Source organism: Heterocephalus glaber, unplaced genomic scaffold (genome assembly GCF_053883595.1).
Source record: "Heterocephalus glaber isolate CG9 unplaced genomic scaffold, H.glaber_assembly_v1.0 deba00001481, whole genome shotgun sequence".
Classification (NCBI taxonomy): Eukaryota; Metazoa; Chordata; class Mammalia; order Rodentia; family Bathyergidae; genus Heterocephalus; species Heterocephalus glaber.
The window spans coordinates 59583026-59602684 of NW_028258317.1; the positions used below are offsets into that span (position 1 = coordinate 59583026).

Here is a 19659-nt window from a genome sequence, read left to right on the forward strand (position 1 = left end):
CTTCCCGAACAGTCTCGTGTTTCTTTTCCTTCTTTTCATTCTAATCCTGACGCGGAAGCGGGACGTTCTTCAGCTCCTTGGCAACCGCTAGGCCGGTCGTACACGTAGGTCGTCGCGCCGTTCATTCGCTTGCTCCTTGGTCACTCTTTCCCCTCCTTCCCTCCCACTTAGCACGGCGACTACAACCCGAAGATCGCTCCGACCGCGGCCTGGGTCGACCGTGTAACCGGAGACGGCGAGGGTTGAGAGACTGCCCCTCAGTTGTCTTTGAGAACGGGGGCACTGCCCACCCACCACCTCCCTTGTCAGGGCGCCTCCTGGAGAGGGTAGGAAGCCCAGCAGCAGGCTTGTCTGCTTAGGAAGTAAAGGCTTCCGACCCTTGGATTTGTAACCTCTCTCGAAGTAGCTTAAGGGTCAGACGCACATGTATAGCAAGCTATACAGCAAGGGTGTAACGAGGCATCCTCTCACGAAAAAAAAATTAATTATCTTTTTGTCTGTACATTTAAAAAAAATTATGTCCAGATCTGGTTCTCTACATTGGTATGAAGCAGATTTTGTTGGCAGTTTTTATTTCCTTAACACTAGTATAACACCTCGCCATAGCAAACGCTTTGTAAATATTTGTGGAGAGAACAAATTAAAGAGTTCAGGGTGTGCCCAGCTAGGGGAGTTAAGGTGACTGAGTCAGAGTCCGGGCTTGCAGAACTTCAGTCTAGTGGAAAGGACTCCTGGTAAGTCTGATGCACTGTAAACAGTCCAAAAGAAGTCTTCACAAACGCTTAGAAAGCTGTGGAGAGAGCAGACCTCACAGAAAAGGCATGTAGTATAGTTAAGAGCTCAGGCTCTAGAGCTACTAGATAAAACAGCGTTTGCACACAGGCCTTATTTCATTGACTATTTGGGGGACCTCGGGCAAAGTACTTTGCCTGAATCTCGGTGCCCTTATCAATAAAATGGAGATATTAATAGTATTCTGGGAGTTGAATGAGTGTATGAAAACCACTTAAATTGCCCAGCTGATATTGAGTTTAATAAATTTTCATTGTTATTGTTATAAGCATTGTCATCATGGAAGAGTGAGGGAAAATTTTACTACCTCCTCTCATACTGGGCCTGAGAATTCATTGACATAAGACAGGTCAATAGGACAAAAGGATACAAATGTATTTTAATACAAGTTTTAAATGACAGGAGCCTTCAGAGAGAAATAAAGATTCAATGAAGCAGTTAAGATTAGTTACTTGATACTAAATTGGACAAAGTATAGTAGAATGTGAAAAACTAAATTATGTGAGGAAGTTTAAAAGAGTTATTTTAACAAAGTCAGTGTAGAAAGCTGCTTTCCTTCTAGTACATGGTGGATATCTCACGTGGGTGGGAATTTTATCTCCTGTTTTTAAGAAACAGAAAAGAGGTCAGAATGATTCTTTTGTACCTGCTGTTTTGCCAATGCCTTTAATTCAAAATAGTCACTATGCCAGAGTAATCTATCTTTAACTTCATCATCAGTGGTACACCAAATGAAAACTTGGAGGTGAACGCCGGATAAATTATCCTCTGTGTTCTTCCACCAGGCCCAGATTCCAAGGAAGTATGAAAATTAAATGAAGTAAAATAATTAAATGAGTCATGGAAAATAAATGAGAAGAGATAATCTAAGAATCAAATGAGATACTGCTAAGTACTTTTTACATTATCTCATGTAATTCTCATATCAGCTTGAGGAAATCATTAAGCCTAAAGAAGGAAAGAAGGACTGGAATCCAAAGAGGATCAAAAGTTTGAGCCCCAGCCTGGGCAATTTAGAGACTTAGTGAGACCCTGTATCAAAATAAGTAAAAACAGGTCTGGAAATGTAGCTTAGTGCAAAGGCTGGGGGATCAATCCCCCTACCACAACCATAAAAGAGAAAGAGAGGGAGAGAAAAAGGAAAGATAGGGAGAGAGACTTGGAGAATTTTTAAGATGGAACAGTTGGCCTCCAGTTTTTTATTTATTTATTTATTTTTGTATATCCTTTTATTGGTACATTTTAGGTATACAATATAATGACATTCATCATTGGAAATCTGCACCTTTACATGCACCTCTTGGTTCTTATATTTCCCTCCTTCCCCTGCCCTCCCTTCAACCACTCCATCCCTCCTTATTTACAATGGTTTTGTTTCCTTTTTTTCATTTTCTTATATTAATGCCATTCCCTTCTTTTCTTTACCCTACCCCTCCCGCTTCCCCTTCTCCTTTGCCCCTTTTCTTCCTATTTCACATTATCTGTTATAACTTTTAGTCCTTATTTACACTTTCAGTTTCTCACACCAGAGAAACTATTCGGTACTTACACATGTGTGTCCTATTTATTTCACTTAAGAGTATTGACTCAATGTGGATCCATTTAGCAATAAATGTCTCTAATTTCTCGTTTTTGTTGGCTGAGTAGTACTCCATTTTATAAAAAAAACACATTTTCTTTATCCAGTCTCCAGTTGATGGGGATTTGGGCAGCTTCCAAGTTTTAGCTAATACAAATTGTGCTGCTATGAACATGGGTGCACATATATCACTGTGGTATGATTCTTTTAATTCTTTGGGGAAGATACACAGCAGGGGAATAGCTAAGTCAAATGGGACTTAAAGTCCTAGTTCTTTGAGATATCTCCATACTGATTTCCACAGTGGTTGCACCAGTCTGCACTCCCACCAGCAGTGGAGCAGGGTTCCTCTTTCCCCACAGCCCCGCCAGCATTTGTTATTGGTTGATTTCATGATAGCAGCCATTCTTTCTGGAGCAAGGTGGAATCTCAGCGTTGTTTTCATTTTCATCTCTCGAATGACCAGTGATGTTGAACATTTTTTCATATGTTTATTTGCTATTTCTACTTCTGTGTATGAGATATGTCTGTTCATTTCAGATGCCCATTTTTGGATTGGGTCTTTCAATTTGGGAGGTCTGATTTTTAAAGTTCTTTATAGATTCAAGATAGTAGACCTTTGTCTGAGGGACCGCTGGTGAAAATTGTTTCCCACATTGTGGGTTGTCTCTTCACACTGCTGGTGGTTTCTCTTGCTGTGCAGAAGCTTTTCAGTAAGAAGAGATCCCACTTGTTGATTGTTTGTGCTAGTTCACGAGCAACTGAAGTTTTGTTTGTAAGGTCTTTTCCTATACCAATGTCTTCAGGAGTTCTACCTAACCTCTGTTCCATCTGGTTCAGCATTTCTGTTTTAATATTTAGATCTTTAATCTATTTCGATTTTAGTTTAGTGCATGGTGAGAGATATAGGTCTAGTTTTAGTCTTTGGCAAGTTGAAACCCAGTTTCTCCACCACCATTTATTAAAGAAGCTGTTTTCCTCCAGGGAGGGTGTTTGGCTCCTTTGTCAAAGATGAGGTGGCTAAATATGTCTGGAGTTGTTTGAGCATCTTCTAATCTGTTCTACTGGTCCTCAGGTCTGTTTCTTTGCCAGTACCATACTGTTTTTATCACAGTAGCTTTGTAGTATAGTTTCAAGTTGGGGATTGTAATACCCCCTGCCATGTCTCTGTTACTTAGAATTGCTTTTGCTATTCTGGGTCTCTTCTTGTTCCAAATGAGTTTTTTGATTGTTTTCTCAAGGTCCATGAAGTATGCTGCTGGGATTTCAATTGGGATTGCACTGCATCTATATAGCAGTTTTGGAAATATGGCCATTTTCACTACGTTGATCCTTCTTACCCAGGAGCAAGGGAAGTCTTTCCATTTTCTGATACCCTCTTCAATCTCTCTTTTCAGAGTGCTATAGTTTTCAGAGAAGAGGTCTTTGATTTCTTCTGTTAGGTTGATTCCTAGGTATTTCAGTTTTTTGGATGCTATTGTAAAAGGAATTGTTTGCTCTATTTCTGTTCTGTCTCAGTGAGTCTGTTGTTCATGTAGAGGAAAGCTATTGATTTTTGTGTGTTGACCTTGTATCCAGCTACTCTACTGAATTTGGTTATTAAGTTTAGAAGACTTTTGGTGGAGTTCTTGGGGTCTTCTATATAGAGTATCATGTCATCTGCAAATAATGACAATTTGATTTCTTTTCCTATCTTTGTTCCTTTTATTTCTTTCTCTTGTCTAATTGCCGTGGCTAATGTTTCCAAAGCTATATTGAACAGGAGTGGTAATAGTGGACATCCTTGTCTTGTTCCTGATTTTAGTGTGAAGGATTTCAGTTTTTGACCATTTAGTAGGATATTGGCTGTTGGGTTTTCATAGATGGCTTCTATCAGTTTGAGGTAGAGACCATCTATTCCAATTTTTTTGCAGGGTTTTTATCATAAATGCATGTTGGATTTTGTCAAATGCCTTTTCTGCATCTGTTGAGATGATCATATGGTTTTTGTCCTTGGCTCTATTGATGTAGTGTATTACATTGATTGATTTGTGTATGTTGAACCATCCCGGCATCCCTGGGATGAATCCCACTTGGTCACGGTGTATGATCTTCTTGATGATCTTCTGCATTCTATTTGCCAGTATCTTATTAAGGATTTTTGCATCTATGTTCATTAGTGAGATTGGCCTATAGTTCTCTTTTTCGGTTGGGTCTTTCTCTGCTTTGGGGATGAAGGTGATGCTTGCTTCCAGGAATGAATTTGGGAGTATTGCTTCCCTTTCAATTTTGTTGAAGAGTTTAAACAGTAGTGGCAGTAGTTCCTCTCCAAATGTCTTGTAAAATTCAGTGGTGAAGCCATCAGGACCTGGGCTTTTCTTAGTTGGTAAGTTTTTAATTACATTTTCAATTTCTTTGATTGATATTGGGTCATTTACAATTTTTAGGTCTTCTTCATTCAGCTTTGGCAATTCATACACGTCTAGGAATCTGTCCATTTCTTCTGTGTTGTCCATCTTATTGGCATATAAGTTCTCAAAGTAGGTATTGTCAATCCTCTGGATTTCTGTTGGGTCTGTTGTAATTTCACCCTTTTCATTCCTAATTGCAAGTATTTGGGCCTTTTCTTTCCTTTTTCTGATAAGGTTGGCTAGGGGTTTGTCGATTTTGTTTATTCTTTTGAAGAACCAACTCTTGGTTTCACTGCTCTTTTTGTATCATTCTCTTAGTCTCCATTGCACTGATTTCTGCCCTGATCTTTATAATTTCCTCCTTTCTATGGGCTTTGGGTTTCTCCTGCTCTTCTTTGTCTAGAAGCTTGAGGTTCAGCATCAGGTTGTTTAATTGGGCTCATTCTGTTTTGCTAATATGAGTATTCACTGCTATGAATTTCCCTCGTAAGACTGCTTTCATTGTGTCCTATAGATTCTGATATGTTGTATTGTCATTGTCATTTAATTGAAGGAACTGTCTGATTTCTTCTTTAATTTCCTCTGTGACCCATTGGTTATTCAGAAGTGTGTTGTTCAATTTCCATGATTTTATGAATTTTTTGTGGTTTCCTTTGCTATTGATCTTCAATTTCATTGCACTGTGGTCTGATAATATACAGGGGATAACTTCAATTCCTTTGCACTTACCTAATATGTTCTATGAGCAAGTACGTGGTCTATTTTGGAGAACAACCCATGTGCAGCTGAAAATAATGTGTATTCTGATTTTTTGGGTGGAACACTCTGTAAACATCTGTTAAGTTCATTTGTTCAAGAATTTCATTGAGTTCTAGTATTTCATTGCTTGTTTTTTGTCTAGTTGATCTATCTATATGTGACAATAAGGTATTGATGTCCCCCATTGCTATTAGTGCTCATATGGTTTTTCATGTCCATTAGTATTTCTTTTATATAGTTGGGTGCACTAGTTTTTGGTGCATAGATATTTATGATTGTCATCTCTTCCTGTTGGATTGTTCCTTTTACAAGGATATAGTGTCCTTCTTTGTCTCACTTAATCAGTGTGGGTTTGAAATCCACTTGGTCTGCAAAGACAATAGCTATGCCTAGTTTTTTTTCGGATTCCCGTCACATGGAGTATTGTTTTCTACCCTTTAACTTTCAGTCTATGAGTTTCTTTTTGAATTAAGTGTGTTTTTTGTATGCAGCATATTGTTGGGTCTTGCTTCTTGACCCATTCTTCCAGCCTATTTCTTTTGGTTGGTGAGTTGGGACCATTAACATTGATGGTTATAACTGATAAGTATTGAGTTATCATTGTGATGACTTTCTGTTTTTGTTTAATTCTCCCCCTTTGGTTTTAATTTCTTGTTGTGCCAGTGGATTCATTCTCCTGGGCTTCCTGGGGTTGTGATCCTCATTGTCTTTTCCTAGGATTTTGTCTAAAATTTTTTGGAGTGCTGGTTTGGTATTCATGAAGTTCCTAAGGTGCTCTTTCTCATGAAAGTATCTTATTTCTCCATCAGTTTTGAAAGATAGTTTTTCAGGCTACATCAAGTCTGGATTGGAGGTTGTTTTCCTTTAGGGCTTGAAATATATCACTCCAAGCTCTTCTTGCCTTGAGGTTTTGGTTGAGAAGTTTGCTGTGATTCTGGTGGACTTTGCTCTGTATGTGATTTGTTTCTTTTCTCTAACTGCTTGTAGAACTTTGTTCTTCTGTTGGGTTTCTGCAATCTTAACAATTACATGCCTATGTGTAGATTTTTTTTTTATCAAGGCTAGTTGGAGTCCTATATACTTTGCTTATCTGTATGTCAAGTTCTTTTCCCCTCCTTGGGAAGTTTTCTGCCATCACTTCTGTGAAGAGTTTTTTTTATGTCATCTGCACTCTCTCCTGTTTCTTCATTGACTCCAATCAGTGTTATGTTATTCTTCTTTGCATCATCTAGCAGCTGCTGGATTTATTTCTTGTGGTCCCTTACAATTTTAAAGCAATTTTTCTTTTCCTAGTCACTAATTGCAATCTTACCTTCTATATCTGAAATTCTGTCTTCACATTGGCTCATTCTGCTGCATAGACTTTCAGTGGAATTTTTAATCTCCTGGCAATCTGTTTGCATCTGTTTTATGGACTCCATTTGTTTCCTATGTTGGGATTCTATCATGTTCCTCAGCTCCTCTATTTTTTTATCTGTGTCCTCCCTAGAGTTATTAATCATGTCTTGAACTATGGACACAATCTCTGCTGTTATCTGAGAAATTATTTCTGAATTCATTTTTTCCAGGTACTCTTTCGTTGCTAGTTCAGGGAGTCCAGTGGGTTGAGTATCAGAGTGTTCCATCTCGTTTCCCTTTCGGTTGCTGTAGGTGATCCGGAAGTCCCGTTCTGAGGCTTGTTTATGTGTCTTCTCATTTTGCTGGGAGGGAGGGGTGCTGTTGGCCCCTGTGTGGCTTATCTCCTCTGTGCTGGGAGCTGCAGCACGCCTACCTTGAAGCCTCCTCCACGCTGGAAGCCACGGCATGCCTACCCAGAAGCTTCCTCTGGGCTGGGAGCTGTGGCGTCTTGACCCAGAAGGCTCCTCTGTGGTGACAGCTGTGGCACACCTACTGGGAAGCCTCCTCCATCCGGCCTCCAGTTTTTTAAAGCTGCCATTGACATGTCAATTCCTATGCAGAATTGAGGTGTAATTCAGTATAGGACATAATCAGGAAAATTCCAATCCTTCCCCACTGCTTCTCAATGGTCTTCAGTGGCTCCAGTCTGACTTCAGAATAAAATTGCTTTCCCGGGGTTCTAAGAACTCCCTCCAAGTGCTTTATCTATTAGTCAAATCAGGACCCTCCCATCTCACTTCAAAGGGAAAGAAATTGCTTGCAAACATTCAGACAGTTATGTGCATAATACAACTTATCATTTGTTCCATTCATTTGACTCAAGAAATATACTATATTCAAATCTAGAGTTTATCTCTCTGTGCTTAGGGTTAGGTTGTGCCAGTATGGCCCAACACACCAAGAACGTTGGCATTGTCAGTAAATATGGGACCTGCTATGGGGCCTCCCTCCGAAAAATGGTGAAGAAAATTGAAATCATCTAGCACCCCAAGTATACCTGCTTCTTCTGTAGCAAGGCCAAGATGAAGAGATGGGCTGTGGGGATCTGGTGCTGTGGTTCCTGCTTGAAAACAGTGGACCTACTACACTTCTGCAGATACAGTCAAGTTGGCTATCAGAAGACTGGAGGAACTAAAAGGCCAGTAGAAGCTTTACTATTTGAGACATCCCTACCTTATAATAAATGAGTTAATTTATGTTTTTAAAAATCTAGAGTTTAAAGATAGAGTGTGTGTGAGTCTGTCAAGCTTAGTGGTTTTAGCCAAGGAAGTATCACAAAATATACTTTCATTCCCCACTCTGAACTGCATCAGCAGCATCCATCCTTTCCTCTGCTAGTGGGGAAAGAGATTGGTTTGAGTTATTTCTGTAGAAGAAAGAACACAGGTGAAAATAAAGTAGAAACAGGAACCTGTGAAGGAAAAGAGGACCTTTAAATAATTTGCAATGACTTTAAATAACTTTTTTAACTCAACAAAAAGCATCTCAATTTAAAAATTTGGCAAATGATCTGAGTAGAAATCTTACCAGAAAAGATACAAAGACAGCAAGTAAGCATATGAAAAGATACTCACCACTATATGTCATCAAGGAAATATAAATTGATATGAGATATTATACACCTATTAGCAACTGCTATACAGTTGTACAGGTTTTGACTCTGACATGTTGTCATGTGCCCATCATATGGTATCATACATATTTTCACTGCCTAAAAAATGCCCTGTGCGCCTCTTTTCATCCACCCTCACCCTCCACCTCCTCAAACCCTAGCACCTACTGAACTTTTTACTGGCTCCATTGTTTTGCCTTTTCCAGAATGTCATGTAATTAAACTTAGGCAGTATATAGCCTGTGAAGACTGGCTTCTTTCATTTAGCAATATGCATGTCCTTTCATTGCTTGATAGCTTATTTCTTTTTAGCATGAAATAATATTGCATCATATGTATATATCACAGTTTGTTTATCCATTCACTTAACTAAATGATATATTGATTGCTTCCAAGTTTGGCAGTTCTTTGTTTCTGTAGACAGACTCACTGTGTTACCCAGGCTGGCCTTGAACTCATGGGCTCAACTGATCCTCCTGCCTTAACCTCCCACATGGCCAGGACCATGGATGCATGCCACCATACAGGCTTGGCAATTCTGAATAAAGATACTGTGAACATCTGTGTGCAGTTATTTGTGTGGACATAAGTTCCCAATTCATTTGAGTAAATACCAATGAGCACAGTTACTGCCTCTTATAGTACAGATATGCTTAGTTTTATAAACAACTGCCAAACTGTCTTTCAAGTGACTATAACATTTTCCCCTACCAGTAGCAATTAAGGAAAACACCTGTTTCTACACATCATAAGTATTTGATGTTAGCGGTGTTTTGGATTTTAGCCATTCTAGAGGCCTTCAGTATATTCAGGAAATATTGTGAAAACCAAATTCATAAAATACATTTTAAGGAAATTCAGATTGAATATTTTTGAAACCTTATTGAAAGTTATTGACCTTTTCTGACACTATTATTTTGCCAAAAAGGAAACAGATTGAGAGCCTGGAACCTGCTAAACCCAAAACAACATGGAGAGCCTATAAAATAATGAAGAGCCCTCTAGCCCTTTGACAATAAACGTAGGATCAACCTTCAGTGACAGTGAATTCATTCCTGGTCTCCTGAATCTTCCCGTCCCATGGTAACCTACAGTGAAATGTTTGTTAGCTGATTGTTTAATAAATACTCTTCACAGGGCTGGGGATTTAGCTCAGTGGCGCCGTGCCTGCCTTGTGATCACAAGGTCCTGAGTTTGATCTCTGGTACCAAAAAAAAAGAAAACTCTCACACATGGAAATGGAGGGTTGGCAGTAGAACTAATAGATATATTTTATACCTGTGTGGAATGTAAACCAGATTTCACCGCCTTCCACCCACTTGAGACATTAATAATATCTCCCGAAGATTGGATCCTCATGTCAGGCCAGGCCTGGATACCAACAGCCGACCTGAAAAATAATGTTTTTTAAAAAATAATTATTTGTTTACTTATTGTGGTGCTTTAATAGGGTACATTAAAAATCAAGGGTGGGGTGATACTAATAAATTTTTATTTATGCTCCCCAAATATTTGATTACCCATTGTTCCTTGTGAGGTTTTTTGTTTTGCCTTTTTTTTGTTTTGTTTGCATCCAGCAATTATTGCTTGGGAGATAGAGGAGAAAGCATAAAAATACAATGTTAAATTCTCACCAACACCACACACACACGCACGCACGCATGCACCCCCAAAAGAATTCCATTCCTTGTTCATCCACAAGGTGGCACATGAGCACGTCTTTTCTTTTTTCCACTGACAGGTAACAGTAGAAATGCAAAGGGAAAAGTAAAGTTAGGAATTAGTTTGCCTCCATCAGCCACCATGTTGAGCACAGGAAAATTCTGTATTCAGATAGATTGGCCTGCTTACCGCTCCAGGAGCTTGGATTTGGTTCTTTGGTCAGGCATAACCATCACACTCTGCCTCCTCCCTCAATCAGAAGTATGATAAACAGATGGTACTCAGTTGGAAAATTAATGCTTTGGGGTGCTTCCTTTGAATATATGTTTCACTAAAGAAAAATATGATGGAGGAGAAGAGAATCTATACTACAAAAAAATTCAGATTTCTTTCTCATTTTAAAAAAATGTGACAGGCTACCCAAAGCAGAGAGGAACAAATCGTTTCCACATATGGAGACTTTGTGATTCCCCTGGATTCCAGCAGCGCACAGTAAGGGCTAGTTGCATGCAAAGAAGAGAACTATAGGAAAATTTGGGAACAAGAATAGAGAAGCAATCTGAAGTAATCCCAAGGAAGGTGTAGGTCCTGAAACTACTGGGGAGCCTTTGGTTCTTCAGCTAGAGATTTGAGCAATCATCCTGGGTCCTTGTCGCTCTCACATCTGCCCTGGTCCCCCACCCCAGGACCAATGGTCACTTCCCACCCTGCATCACTACTGGGGACTCCTCACCAGGCTCCCTTGCCCATTGAAGACCCAGATGCAGATTTAGCATGCCCAAGGCCCTGCACTTTGAACCCCAATACTGAAAAAGTAAGAACCCCTCCCAAATCTCTTTATCAGTGGCCACTAGATGGTGTTTGTAACATTATAATTACAGATTGCAGCCATTTACTGTACTCCTGTGAGTTCTGTAGGACAGAACACATTTTTAATGTTACCTATCTTTTCTGCTCTTTCTGTAAGTTTGCTATTAAAATACATTAAACTATTTAAAAACTAATCTGAATATATGATACATCCACAAGGTATATAGGTACAAAGGATATGGAATGAAAAATAAGCTGATACCACCTCTACCACCTTCATCATCACCACCCTCCATTACTGCCATCTTTCTTCTGGTCACCATATTTTTCTCCTTGGAGATCATTGCAGTTACCAATATTAGAAAGATTTTAATGAAGAAAATAATCACTTGTATAGAAAAATAGCATGATCCTAACACATCTGCAGTAAGAAAGGAATAGATAATGATACTGAACATTATCAAGCCTCCTTGAGATGGAGATTCAGCAGTAAGTAAATAAGCTATGAGAAAGTTCAGGAAAGTCAATAGTAAATCATGTGATGCTATCATTAAAACATCCAATGTAGAATGGGAACTTTATTGAGGTACAATTTATTCTTTATTTCTTTGTGCAATCAGAAACAATTTGTTAGTAGATCAAACACTTGCTTTTCCTTGAACCCACAGAATTGGTTCACAGTGCAGTTTAACACATTGGAACTATTTGTTGACATTTTCCTTTTTACCTTGCAATCATAGACAGGTAGTAGAGATTATAAAGAATGATTTGCTTTTAAATTAAAAGTGGTGGCAGTTGAGTAGTTGACTATGTAAGGTTTTTGTTTTTTTTTCCACTTTCTTTTAGTGTAAACATGTTCTGAGCTGCAGTGATTTCTAAGGAGCCACTGAGGATGGGGTAAAATGGAAAAGTTTGCTTTTCTTTCCTATTTTAATAAATATCCATCATCATTGAAAGCCAAACATCAGGCTATAATATCTTGCTCAAAGTTTTGAAAAGTATCCATTATTTCAATACTTTTAACGTCCTTGTATCTTTCAAAAGTTAGAACCTGGTATTGAGGACCTTGGCTCTTCAGAAGCAGAGAGTGCAGCAGGAGTCTGACTAAGGTGGAGGTGAAAGGAGGGGAAAGTTTCTTTCTCTTGCAGTGTCTCTTCAGTGCCCACCACCTCCAACCAGCAAGAGAAACATTTGTAGAATCCAGCTCAACTGCACAGAGTAGGTATTAATGAATTTGAAGCTTAGAGAAAATAAATGGATAATTAGCACAGCGGCCAAGGAGGATTGGTATTTTTCAGGTAAAGCTAGATTTAGGAGTAGTCCAAAAGACATAATAAATAAATTCTTTCTTTTCACCTAAAAAAACCCCTTAAATCAGATTTGTGAAAGCCTTTCTATAAAGATAATGTCACTAAAACTTTTGTGTGTGTCTGATTCAAAATGAAAAGGTCAAAAGTTGTACACTGGTGTTAAGGTAAAGATGATTGATTTACCCCCATCTCAGAAAACAGTAAAAATGAAATTAGTCAACGCATAACTAAAATCAACAATGAAATGTATTTTTTCTGAAACTTTCAATGAAAAAGAACATTGAACCATTTCACATGAAAAAAATCACCAAATGGCTCATAGAAGACAATACATATTTTAATCTTTTAATACTACTTACTCAAAATATAGGCCACTAAGCTTAGACAACTGGTTCCATATTTATGAAAAAGTTAATTTCATACATCAAAATAGATACCACATGAATTCCATCTGGGTTAAACACTTAAATGTGAAAAAATATGTTGTGCTCACAAGTGACAAACTATAGGTATAATAAGTTACAGGAGGACTTCTGGGAAGATGGCAGTGAGCAGCAACAAATCAGTGTCCTCAAGAATTGGAATCCAGACACTGGAAAATAACAACTTGGAAGAAAAGGAGGGAGGTGGATCCCTGGGGCCCAGGAAGATCTGAAAGGAAAATTGGAGCCTCCAGAGAAATTGAAGAGACAGACCATGATGCAGGAAAAGGAAGGGAGAAAATGCACTTTCTCCCCAGCTCCTGGCTTGTGGCAAGAGAAAAGAAGATAAAATCTACAGAGACAACAGTGAAAGCAGGCAACTCCAGAGGCCTTTAAGAAGAAATGCACCAGTGGAATGGAGCAGTGGATGCCATGCACAGGAGGTGGTGAGTGACTACACTCCAAGCATCTGCTATATTCCCTGGAGAGTGTGCCTAGTCAGACATCATTTTAGGGAGGGGCCAACAACCTATGACTCAGAGCAGCCACAGGTTGGTTCCATCTCAGGGCTCACAGGGTTAAACTCCCACAGTGACTGGGTGACAGACAATGACAGGAGACAGCCATGGTCAGGGAGCTGTGGTTAGGCTGGCAAGAGACACCCAAAGTGTTATAAACTAAACAACTCAGGCCCCACCTCCAGGTCAGAGGCCAGGTTCAACCTAAAGTTCTGTGGAATTGAAAATCTCAGAGCTGGCCCTCCAACCTAATCCAGTTTGCTGGAGTCATCCACCACCAATCCATGCTCAGACTGCCTCATGTTACCAGTGAAAGCAGAGTCACGCCTTGAATTGGACACTGCCACAAAACTGTAGACCCCAGAAGATAACCATAGGCTTGAAATCACAAAGAGAGGTCTTTACTTTCTTTTTTGTTTTCTTTGTTCTTGGACTTTTTTGTTGTTGTTTGTTTGACTGCTTATTTTTTTGTGTGTGAGTGTGAAAACTATTTTTATTATTTTTGTTTTTTCTTGTTCTTGTTTTTGTTTTTTCCTTTTTTCTTTCCTTCTGTCTTCTTCATCAGTTTTCTGAGGCTTGGATAATCTTCCTGTGTGTTTCATCCTTACTTCTGATCTTTTTCTTCTTTTCTTTCTCTTCTTTGATTTCTCACTTTTTTCCTCTTGTCCTTTTAAAAGTTTCTCCCCATAGAGTAAAACACTGTATTGTATGGATATTTACTGTATATAATTTTCTGATTTGTCTTAGATTTTGTTATGTAACTATGAATCTTTACCTAGGGCTAAAGGTGGCAAATTATTATTTGTCACAGTTTGTCATTTTCCAGTTTGTGTTTGATGCTATTGCTGTTACTGATTGTACTACTTTAGCCAAAGTGACATAGTTGCTTTGCATGCCAATACCTAGATTGTCTGGGGCTCATAAACAGTACCATAGTCTAGTACCAAAGAACTGAGTGCTAGGCCAAACAAACTGTGACCTTTCATTCCTAATAAACAGAAGAGGCAAGATCCTGGGACAGACTCAAAGGCCAAAAGTCAACTATGCAACACCTACAAGACATCTCTGGAAGTAGTCATTTCCTTAAAAGGTCTCAATACTAATAAAGCTACCTACCATAAGCAATTTACAACCCTCAGTGCAGAAAATATAAACAGAAAATGAGAAAATACAGTAGCAAGATGCAACACAATACCTCCGACTCACCTAGGGCATATTCAGGGGGCATTGAAGTGGAAGAAATCAAAATCTACCCAGCCAAAATTTGTGAAATGATAGTAGTGGAAATAACAAAACATAGATAATTTCTTGACAAAAACAACAGAAGTAATTACACAGACAAAAAGATTATCACCATAAAGAATGAAATGGCTAGTGAATGTAGAGTAGATTCAGATTTTAAAAAATAGAATTTAGGAAAGACATGGAAACAATGAATGCTCAACATAGGGAAGAACTGGATTACAAAAAACAGATGCAAACATATTCAGGAAATTAAAAATTCTATTGAAAGTATATGCAACATAATTGACCAATGTGAAGATAGAATATCAGGGTTGCAGTTGGTGATCATGAAATGAAACGTTTCTTAGAAATAGCAAGGGACCATGAAAAATCAACCCACCAGCTGCTAGATGATGCAAAGAAGAATATAAGATGAATTGGAATCAATGAAAAATCAGAAGATAGCACAAAGGACATGAAAAACTTGTTCACAAAAGTAATAAAACTTTTCAAGCATGGAAAAAGAACTTGACATACATATAAGTATAGCATATGGAACTCCAAATAACCACGACCAGAAAAAAGCTGCATTAAGGCATATATTAGTCAAGATTCCAGTAATTCAACACAGGAACAGAATTAATAAAAGCTGCCAAAGAAAAGAAACAAATCACCTATAAAAGAACACACCTTAGAATTACAGCAGACTTCTCAATACAAGGAGAACATGGAGTGAAGTATTTCAAGCCCTAAAAAAAAACAACCTCCAATCCAGATTGTTGTATCCTGCAAAATTGTCTTACAAAATTGCTGGAGAAATCAGATTCTTCCAGGACAAAGAACACCTGAAGAAATTCATGACCAACAAACCAGCATTCCATAATGTTCTGAAGGATATTCTAGAGAGAAAATGAAGATAACAATTTAAAAAATCTCAATACAATGAATTCACCAGGCAAGGTAAGCAATTAAATACAAGGGAAAGAAAGGGAATGAAAAACAAGAAAATAGTATAATGACAAGGATAAGTCAATACCTATCAGTTATAAGCATCAGTGTTAATGGTCTCAATTCACCAATAAAAATAAACAAATTGGCAGAATGGATCAAGAAACAAGACCCAAGAATATGCTTCACACAAGAAACATTTAACAACCCCCCCAAAAAATTCATAGACTGAAAGTCAAAGGATAGAAAACAATATTCCATGTGATAGGAACCCAGAAAAAAAGCAGGGGAACTTATTTTATTTGCAGAGGAAGTTGATTGCAAGCCAAGACTGGTCAGAAGAGACAAAGAAAGTCACTACATACATTTCAGGGAACAATCCAAAAGGAAGAGATAACAATAATAAACACATGCACCAAATACTAGCACTCCCAACTATATAGAAGACACTAATGGACATGAAAAATCAGACAAACACTAATACAATTGTAGTGAGGGACCTCAACACCCCACTGTTGCAAAGGGACAGATCAACAAGACAAAAATATCAACAAAGAAATATCAGAGCTGAACCAAATTTTTGAACAAATGGATTTAGTAGATGTCTGCAGTGTTTCACCTCACAACATCAGAATACACATTCTTCTCAGTTGCACAAAGGATGTTCTGCAAACTAGATCACATACTGGCTCGTAGAACATGCTTAAGTATATGCAAAGGAATTGAAGTTATCCCATGCATATCATCAGACCATAGTGCACTGAAATTGGAAATCAATGGCAAAAGAAACCACAAAAACTTCATAAACACACGGAAATTAAATATCCTCCTGTACAACCAGTGGGTCACAGATTAAATTAAAGAAGAAATCAGATAGTTACTACAATTGAATGATAATGCCAATACAACATACCAGAACTTATGGGACACAAGGAAAGCAGTCCTACAAGGGAAATTTATAGCAGTAAATTCCCACATCAGATAAACAGAACAAACTCAAATAAATAACCTAATGTTGAACCTCAAGCTTCTAGAAAAAGAAGAGCAAGTCAAGCCCAAACCTCATACGGAAGAAATTATGAAGATTAGAGCACAAGTTAATGCAACTGAGACTAAGAAAACAATACAAAGAATTAATGAATCAAACAGCTGGTATTTTGAAAGATTAAATAAAATTGACAAACCCTTAGCCAACTGTATCAAATAAAGGAAAGAAGAGACTCAAATCCATGAAATTAGGAATGAATGAAAAGGGTAAAATCACAGTGAATCCTGCAGAAATCCAGAAAATCATTAACGTCTACTTTGTAAACCTGTATTCTAATAGGATGGAAAACACAGAAGAAATGGACAGATTCCTAGATACCAAAGCCAAATCAAGAAGAAATAAAGATTCTAAATAGCTAAATATCAGTCAGTGAAATTGAAGATGTAACTAAGAACCTACCAACAAAGAAAAGCCCATATTTTGACAGATTCACTGCTAAATTCTACAAGAAATTTAGAGAAGATCTAATGCTGCTACTCCTCAAACTGTTTAATGAAATTGAAAGGGAAGCAGTATTCTCAAACTCATTCCTGGAAGCAACCATTTCTCTAACACCAAAACCAGAGAGGGATCCAACCAAAAAAGAGAACTACAGGCCAATCTCCTAATGAAACAGATGTAAAAATCCTCAATAAGATACTGGCAAACAAAGCACAACAAATCATCAAGAAGATTATACACCATGACCAAGTAGGATTCATCTCAGGTATGCAAGGATGGTTCAACATATGCAAATCAATAAATGAATCATATTAATAAAACCAAGGACAAAAACCACATAATCATCTAAATAGATGCAGAAAAAGCATTTGACCAAGTCCAATACTCACGATAAAAAACTCTACAGAAAATTGCAATAGATGGTCTTTATCTCAATTTTATAAAAGCCACTTATGATAACCCAATAGCCAACACATACTAAATGAAACTGAAAGGTTTCATTCTAAAATCAGGAACAAGTCAAGGATGTCTACTACCATTACTCTTATTCACTTTAGTTCTAGCAACATTATCCAGAGCAATTAACAAAAAAACCAAAAGAAATAAAGATACAAAAGGAAGAAGTTAAATTATCATTATTTGTTGATGACACGACACTGTAATAGAAAAATCCTAACTCCATAAAAGAACTTCTAGATTTAATAACCACATTCAGTAGCTGGGTAGAAAGTCAACATTCAAAATTAATAGCATTTCTGTACACAAATAACAAACTCATGAAGAGAAATTAAGGAAACCATACATTTCACCATAGCACTCCCCAAAATGAAATACTTATGAATCAGTCTAACAAAGTAAAATGTATTTCCACTAAAAAAGACTATCAAAGAGGATATGGAAAATGGAAAGATATCCCTTGTTCTTGAGTAAGAAGAACCAATATAGTGAAAATGGCCATACTCTCAAAATTGTTATACAGATTTCATGCAACCCAATCAAAATGCCAATACATACCTCACAGAATTAGAGACAACAATCCTAAAATCCATTTGGAACCAAAAGAGACCTAGAATAGCAAAAGCAATTCTGGGCAACAAAGGTAAGGCAGGAAGCATCATAATCCCGGACTGGAAATTATACTACAAAGATACAGTGATAAAAACAGCCCAGTACTGTCAAAAAAACAGACCTGAAAATCAATGGAACAGACTAGAATATGCACAAACAACTCCAAACACACTCAGCCACCTTATCTTTGCCAAAGAAGCCACATACTTTCACTGGAAGAAATATAACCTCTTTAATAAATGGAGCTGGGAAAACTGGCTTTCCACATGCCAAAGACTAAAACTAGACCCATATCTCTGATCATGCACTAAACTAAAATCAAAATGGATCAAAAATCTAAATATTAAAACAGAAACACTAAATCTTCTGGAAGATAGAATAGGTATAACTCTTAAAGACATAGGTATAGGGAAAGACTTTATGAACAAAACCCCAATTGCACAGAAAATATCACAGAGAATCAACAACTGGGACCTCATCTTATTGAAAAGCTTTTGCATAGCAAATGAAACCACCAATAGAAAGAAGAGCCAACTCACACAATGGGAAAAAAAATTTTACCAGTTGTTCCTCAGACAAAGGACTAATATCTAGAATACGTAAAGAACTAAATAAAACAGACCCTCCCAAATTTAAAGTTCCAGTCAAAAAATGGACATGTTAAATGAATAGACACTTTTCAGATGAAGAAGTAGAAACAGCAAATAAATATATGAAAAAATGTTCAACATCACTGGTCTTTTGAGAGATGAAAATTAAAACAATGGCTACTAGCAAGAAACCAACCAATAATAAATGCTGGCAGGGCTATAGTGGAAAAGAAACCCTTCTCCACTGTGGAGGGAGTGTAGACTGGTGCAACCACTGTGGAAATCAGTATGGAGATTCCTCCAAAAATTAAAACTAGATATTTTATTTGACCCAGCTATTTCCCTATTTGGTATCTTCCCCAAAGAATTAAAAGCATCATACCATAGTGATATATGCATACCCATGTTTATAGCAACACAGTTTGTAATAGGTAAATCTTGGAAACAGCCCAAATAGCCATCAACCAATGAATGGAGCACTACTCTGCCATAAAGAAGAATAAACTTGAGACATTTCTAGGTAAATGGATGCACCTTGAGACCATACTCAAGTGAAATAAATCAGACACATATGCTCAAATATCACATAGTTTACTAGGTGTGAGAAACTCAAAGTGTAAATAAGGACCAAAATGTATAGAAGATATTGTGAAATAGGAAGAAAAGGTTCAAATGGGAAAGGGAACTAGGAAGGGGGAGAGGGAAAGGAAGGAAGGGAAAAGGAAAAATGAGAATAGAAGGAAAAAATGGAAAGTAAGCTTCTGTAAATAAGGAAGGGAAGAGAAGTTGAAGGGAGGAAGCAGGAAATGGTAAAAAGAATCAAGATAAATTATGTACAGGTACCATTCCATATGATGAATGTTATGTATATCTACAATGTACGTATAAAATTAATTTTAAACATTTGGACACCTGAATTTTAAAAAGTGTAATATCCAATTTAGTGTTACTTTACATGCACAGTACTAGACAGTAAAATGATGGATGGATTTGAAACAACACTTGCTAGTGTTTCTGCCTGTAAGCCCTTGGTTTTCCATCCTTCAGTAATACTCCTCTCTCTCAGTTGTTGTGAAGTACTACTGAGC

At 37.6% G+C, this 19659-nt stretch overlaps 1 pseudogene across 1 annotated transcript; it reads left to right on the forward strand.

The window, feature by feature from the left end:
* The first annotated feature begins 5 nt into the window (after positions 1–5).
* Positions 6–19236, forward strand: LOC147825978 (large ribosomal subunit protein eL43 pseudogene; annotated as a pseudogene). Its single transcript, XR_015440126.1, has one exon. The product of XR_015440126.1 is annotated as a large ribosomal subunit protein eL43 pseudogene (transcript).
* The last annotated feature ends 423 nt before the right edge of the window (positions 19237–19659 follow it).